Consider the following 7,500-nt stretch of genomic DNA (forward strand, 5'->3'; position numbering starts at 1 on the left):
GATGAAGCAAGTTAATGAAGAACTAGAGAGACCAGAAAAAATTGGTGTTATCCAAAAAGTAAAATATTCTAAATGGGTAGCACCAACTGTGTATATTAAGAAAAAGAATAATAAAATCAAAGTGTGCGCTGATTTTTTCCACCGGTTTAAACGAATTTTTCCACCGGTTATAACGTGCCACTATCCGCTACCCACTCCGTAGGATATTTTTGCGAACTTAAACAGTGGAAAGATATTTTCTAAATTGGATCTCTTTGGTGCGTACCTACAAATTAGCGTAGATGATGAGTGCTCGAAATACCTAACAGTTAACACATATAAAAGACTGTATAAGTACAATAGGTTACCATTTGGTTTAAAAGTTGCACCAGCGATTTTTCAATGCAAACACGCGCGCGCGCGCACGGGTCTATCCCATACACAAACAGACACACACTTATATCTATATATTCAAACATTTTGGAAAAAATACTTGATAGTCACAATATTTGAAGAAAGAATAAGGCAGCTTGTATGTATGTATGTATGTATGTATGTATGCATGTATATATGCATGTATGTATGTATACACGCATGCTTGCATACATGCATACATGCATGTATGTATGTATGCATGTATGTATGTATGTATGTATGTATATGCATTATTGGTCAGGTCTCCATAAGTCAGAAAAATTTTTGCTGTTACCCTGATATATTGTCTAGTAGCGTATTTCTCGCTAAGACATATAGCTGGTCGGAAAGCTTCCATTAGTTTCACGTTACTATTCACTATCTATCTATCTGTCTGTCTATCAGGATAGGTAGGTAAATTGGTTGGTCGGTAGGTAAGTACGTAGGTAGGTAAACAGACAGGCAGACTGATAGATAGATATATATATACATACATAACTATATATATTAATATATAATTAAAAAATCTGGTAATTATTCATATATTAATTAATATCGATTAATTATCAGGAGGCCAGCACATCTAAAGAATCAAAGAGATTCAGAAATATTATTTGCAATCTCAGGGGATTAAGGTACATTTAAAAAAAATAACGTCGACCACTAACGTGGACAATTAATGCGCTAGAAATAGATCACATCTTGTGTCTATTAAGACCTAAATTGTTCTCAACATGAAATATAGCAGCATACCAAAACGTGAGCGGGCAAGACATTTAAAATCACCTAAAAAAGCATTCTTAAACGGGGACCGGTTTCGGATTTTACAAATTCTTACCGTTTGTCTATTCCTCTTCAGCCTGATTTGTAATGTAACCGCAATCATCAGAATCGTATACAGAGTTGCCCACAGCCATGGGTGCGCGTGAATATGGTTCTGCTAATTACAGCTTAATGGTAAAATTCAAAAGTCTTCGTTTTGGCGCGCTAATTCCAGGAATATATCTGCAGAAAATATTTACTGCGTCGTATATATTCAGTATGAGAACATGGGTAATGGGTAAAATATTATTATAAAATCTGGTAATTATTCATATATTAATTAATATCGATTAATAATCAGGAGGCCAGCACATCTAAAGAATCAAAGAGATTCAGAAATATTATCTGCAATCTCAGGGGATTAAGGTACATTTTAAAAAAATAACGTCGACCACTAACGTGGACAATTAATGCGCTAGAAATAGATCACATCTTGTGTCTATTAAGACCTAAATTGTTCTCAACATGAAATATAGCAGCGTACCAAAACGTGAGCGGGCAACTTTGTATACGATTCTGATGATTGCGGTTACATTACAAATCAGGCTGAAGAGGAATAGACAAATGGTAAGAATTTGTTAAATCCGAAACCGGTCCCTGTTTAAGAATGCTATTTTAGGTGATTTTAAATGTCTTGCCCGCTCACGTTTTGGTATGCTGCTATATTTCATGTTGAGAACAATTTAGGTCTTAATAGACACAAGATGTGATCTATTTCTAGCGCATTAATTGTCCACGTTAGTAGTCGACGTTATTTTTTAAAAATGTACCTTAATCCCCTGAGATTGCAGATAATATTTCTGAATCTCTTTGATTCTTTAGATGTGCTGGCCTCCTGATAATTAATCGATATTAATATATGAATAATTACCAGATTTTATAATAATATTTTACCCATTACCCATGTTCTCATGCTGAATATATACGACGCAGTAAATATTTTCTGCAGATATATTCCTGGAATTAGCGCGCCAAAACGAAGACTTTTGAATTTTACCATTAAGCTGTAATTAGCAGAACCATATGCACGCGCACCCATGGCTGTGGGCAACTCTGTATACGATTCTGATGATTGCGGTTACATTACAAATCAGGCTGAAGAGGAATAGACAAATGGTAAGAATTTGTTAAATCCGAAACCGGTCCCTGTTTAAGAATGCTTTTTTAGGTGATTTTAAATGTCTTGCCCGCTCACGTTTTGGTATGCTGCTATATTTCATGTTGAGAACAATTTAGGTCTTAATAGACACAAGATGTGATCTATTTCTAGCGCATTAATTGTCCACGTTAGTGGTCAACGTTATTTTTTTAAAATGTATATTAATATATATATATATATATATATATATATATATATATATATATATATATATATATATACATACACACATATATATATATTAATATGTATATACATATATATATATATATATATATATATATATATATATATATGTATATGCATATATATTTACACACACATATATTTATACACACACACACATAAACGATTAGCGCTTGCGATCTGTCCAAGCTTCAGTTCATTTGAAACCACTATTTTCATCAACACTTCAGTGATAAATAACGATAATCAAGTATATCATCGATAACTGAAGTATAGATCACAAACATATGTTGTCTCTACACATGGTTCCCACACTACATTATTAACTAGATATTAATTGAATTGAATTCCATAAATAAAAAGATCAGCTCGAAAATTGAAGCACTTAGTTTCGTCCATTTTGTTTTCGAAAACTTACTTACGAGACATGATATTGATTTTTGTTTAAGGAGATTTATTATTTATTTTCATATCCTTATTAAATATTGGAAATAGCTACTTCAGTAAACGTTTTAATTCTCACTTTCTCCCTCTTCGTGTCAATCATTTATCTTTCATTTCGTATGATGTTGAAGTCGAACTTACTTAAACTTGAATTATTATAATGATTATGATAGCGTCTGAGTGGAAAGGCCGGTTGGGTTTGGGTTTGTTGTATCTCTCACTGAATGATTATATATATAAATATATATATATATATATATATATATATATATATATATATATATATAACAGATAGATAGATAGATTGTTAGTTTCTTACCTCCTAATATCTGTAAAATTCGATAATTACTAGTATCCTTGTGATATAATGTTTTTTTGCAAAAATCATCAAAACTAGGAGTGAAAGAGAAGTTGACATTTTTTTATTGTATTCACAAGGTAACCCTGATCGGGTGGATCTATGATCAACTTGTATTCTCTTCTTGAGAAACCCATTTCTTATCTTTGATTCAGAGATCCTGTATTTATTATTACATCATCAAATGTGGTCTAAGTTGTTAGACTGTGATTAAAATAGATATAACAACTATTTTTAGAAAACTATGGCTTCCAAATTGGTTTGTTGAGATGGTGAACTTGTGTTCAAATGGAATATTATACTATGGTTCTCAACCGGGGTCCATATGACCCTTGGGGGAACATGTAAGATTTTGTTGTTAAAATTTATGTGTAATAAATTATCTATACTTCTACTGTTCACAAAATATTTTAACTATTTTTAATAGAATTTCTAATGATATTTAATCATAAAAATACAACAGGATTTTTTAAAACACTGAATATTTTTGGAGGTCCAGTAGAATTAAATAGCAATCAAAGGGGTCCGCAGGTAAACAATGGCAGAGACCAACTGGGGCTAATATATATATATGTGTGTGTGTGTGTGTGTGTGTGCGTGTGTGTGTGTGTGAGTGTGTGTGTGTGTGTATGTAAATATATATATATATATATACACATATATATGTATGTATATACATAGGCACTTTCCTGTAAATTATAAATAAGGAAGCTCTTTAATAGGCATAACCTAAAAATTTGTTTTAGTTCAACCACAAATTTTTAGAATATAATTACACACAACACACAAAAACAACAACATGAAGCCGGCTGTTCCTGCAGAGATACAGACTTTGCCCGCTAAATGGAGCTGGCATGACCGAAACCATCCTTTATGAAGCCACCATAGATTCTACGGTCGCTAAGGATACAGTTTCGTCAAAGAAATATGTGGGTCTCACAGAGGGAAATTTTAAAGCTAGGTTCAATAATCACAACTTTAGCATCAGAAACTGGGATAAAAGAAAAACAACCAAATTATCCAGTTATATATGGTCCTTAAAAGAACAAAGCGTCAGCTATAAGATTCACTGGATGATATTGGCCAAGTGTAAACCTCATACCAACGGCAGTGGAAAGTGCGGTCTTTGTGATATGGAAAGATGGCTCATCTGGAAAAGTTCTTTAGACCCCGCTACAGGTCTAAATTCAAGAACTGAACTTTTTAGATCATGTCCACATATGACAAAATACTGGTTACGTTTTTGCCCCCTCCCCCAAGATCACAGACAGAACCTGCTTTTTTATATTATGTCCACGTACAAGCCATTCATATGTCTTAACATTTTTTATATATTAAATTCATTTTTCCTATAAATCCATAATTAAAAAGTTATTAGCCTTTAAGATTTGCGAGGTTTAGGCATTTAAGCTAATAAGAAGCGGGTATTTTATAAATCATCGAGGTTAAAAACTCTGTTTCCATAGTAACCAAAGATGCTGCGCATGCGCACAAGGAGGAGAAGAGATACGAGGAAAATAATCTTCTGCTATAATAATACTTTTGTGTTTTTCTCTGTCACAACATATGAATGAGAAAGGAAGGGGTGATGGTTGAATAAAGAAGGAAGGAGTGATGGCAAACTGGTAGTGGGAAGATTCAACTATGTGAGTATATGTCTGTGTATGAAAAAGGGAGTTATGTGAATGTGTGTGTGTGTGTGTGTGTGTGTGTGTGTGTGTGTGTGTGTGTGTGTGTGTGTGTGTGCGTGTGTGTGTGTATTTCAAACTTTCGTTCTTGAATTTTTTAATAAATGCTTGTTTTAATGTTTTGATTGTTATTTCTAGCAATTCCCGTTGGTTTGTTTGTTCGTAGCTTTTAAATATTTAATTTGCTCGTGAACGTTTTAATGTTTATTTCATTCGTGTATATTTTAATGTCTTGACTGTTATTTTTACCAATGTTTTGACGTGCCGATGCCCCCCTCCTCCGATGATGGAAGAGAAATGAACGCGCTGTTTTTTGATTGGATGAAAATTCTCAAAATTCTCAAAATTCTCAAAATTCTCAAAATTCTCAAAATTTGAACAGCTCTAACATTTTTTCAAAATTTTCCTGAAATAAATGAATAACAAATTCGGATTCAGCGTCAAAAATTACATCTATATAATGCATTAAAAAAATTTTTAAAGATAATTGTAGACAGTGACGAAAACCCCAAAGATCCCCTATATAAATAAAGGCATACATTTATATGTATATACAAGTGTGTGCGTGCGTGCGTGTGTGCATGCGTGTGCGTGTGCCTGCATGTGTGTGTGTGTGTGTGTGTGCATGGATGAAGTTTTTATAAAAATATTTTCGGAAGTCACAAAATTTGAAGAAAAATATTCTTAAATTGAAAAATTATTAATTATATACAAAATTCATAAAAATAACAGAATGATCTTATGGAAGGAAGTAGCCGAGTTGTATTTAGCGCTTTCCGCCGTTTTCAGCTTTTCAAACACACACATTACAAGGTAATCCGTAATCAGTGGCTTTTCAGTAGTACTGTTCATTCTTTGAGGTTTAATTTCGGTCTCTTTTTTTGATTTTCGTAGCTGGTCCTTCTTTTCTTCTATTTTGAAAAAAGGAATATATTGAACTTTATATTTGCATAAATGTCAAAATGTTCACTAGATGGAACTTTTTTAAGAGATGAAACTGATTTTTTAGTTATGTACTCCAAAACTGATGCATTGTTTTCGATTTTGTTTGGTGGATTAGTGCAAATGGAAAATGCAAAATATTCTGTTTTTGGTTTTTCACAATAAAGGAAGAAAATGATCAACTGACAAAGGCACAAATAGAATACTTTATAATAATTGAAAATCCGAAACTAAACGGAAATAGTCAACACAGCTACTAAAACAACTATCTCTAAGCAGATTATCTTATAACACAACTGGAAAGCAAACTTCACATTCTAAAACAGCCAACTAAAGGATTTCGAGATTGGTATAATGGATAGAGAGCAACGGAGGAATCTTTGTCGTCTTGGCTACAAGTTCTTTGAAGACAAGGGGCTCCAAAAATGCCAAATGACAAAGTGAAGGTTGGGCAGGATGAGCTAAAAATCCCATAACAATTCCGTATAATGTCAGCAAATATTTCAAACAATTTACCTGAGGCCCCTCGCTAGAAGAAGTCGAAATAAAATTGAATTTGGTGATAGAGGTGGGGGTAACTTCTCAGATCGAGAAACCCCACGATGATGACACGTATACACACACACGCACACGCACACACACACACACACATACACACACACACACGCACACACACACACACACACACACACACATATATATATATATAACATATCTATGTGTGTGTGTCTTTGTGTCTGTATTTGTCCCCCACTACCGCTTGACATCTGCTGGTGGTATGTTTACGTCCGCATAACTTAACAGTTCAGCAAACAAGACCGATAGAATAAGTACTAGACTTTAAAAAATAAGCTCTGAGGTAGATTTGTTCGACTAAAACCATTTAAAGCGGTGCCCCAGCATGGCCGCAGTCAACTGACTGAAACAAGTAAAAGAATAAAGGGATATATACATACATACATATATATATATATATATATATATATATATATATATATATATATATATATATATATATATATATATATATATATACACACACTGTATATCCGTGTATGTATATATATATATATATATAAACCGAGGGACAACCCCTCGAAAATACCATAAATTTTTGGAAAGAAGTCTGTGAAAAGGAAGAAAGAAACTCTCTCCTACGCTGGGAAAAAAGCAATGATTTCTTCCAAAGATATGAATCAACTTTTAAACAAGAATTCAGCACAGATAATCCTTTCCTAAAGAAAAGAACTATAAATAATAAACAAAAACTGAACAACGCACAAACCACCACCAATTTCAACCACTTAATCAACAACAACCCTCCTCATTACCCTCCATACACCATAAATAGAAATCACTTACAACCACCACTTTTGAACCACCCAAAACTAAACAGGGAACAAGCTTACAGACAACGCATTTATGAAATAGATTGCACCAAACCTAAAGATCACCCATACACCAGGAACAGAACACACCAACAACGTCCCAATACCAGGCATAACCAC

At 33.3% G+C, this 7,500-nt stretch overlaps 1 long non-coding RNA gene across 1 annotated transcript in view; it reads right to left on the minus strand.

Moving 5' to 3' along the window:
- LOC149136522 (uncharacterized) overlaps positions 1-7,500 on the minus strand; it is a 23,659-nt gene that overhangs the window by 406 nt on the left and 15,753 nt on the right. Inside the window, exon 3 of the long non-coding RNA XR_016241023.1 lies at positions 5,856-5,961. This is a non-coding gene — a long non-coding RNA (uncharacterized LOC149136522). The remainder of the gene's footprint in view (positions 1-5,855; positions 5,962-7,500) is intronic.

Source organism: Octopus bimaculoides, chromosome 3 (genome assembly GCF_046866305.1).
Source record: "Octopus bimaculoides isolate indiv1 chromosome 3, ASM4686630v1, whole genome shotgun sequence".
Lineage (NCBI taxonomy): Eukaryota > Metazoa > Mollusca > Cephalopoda > Octopoda > Octopodidae > Octopus > Octopus bimaculoides.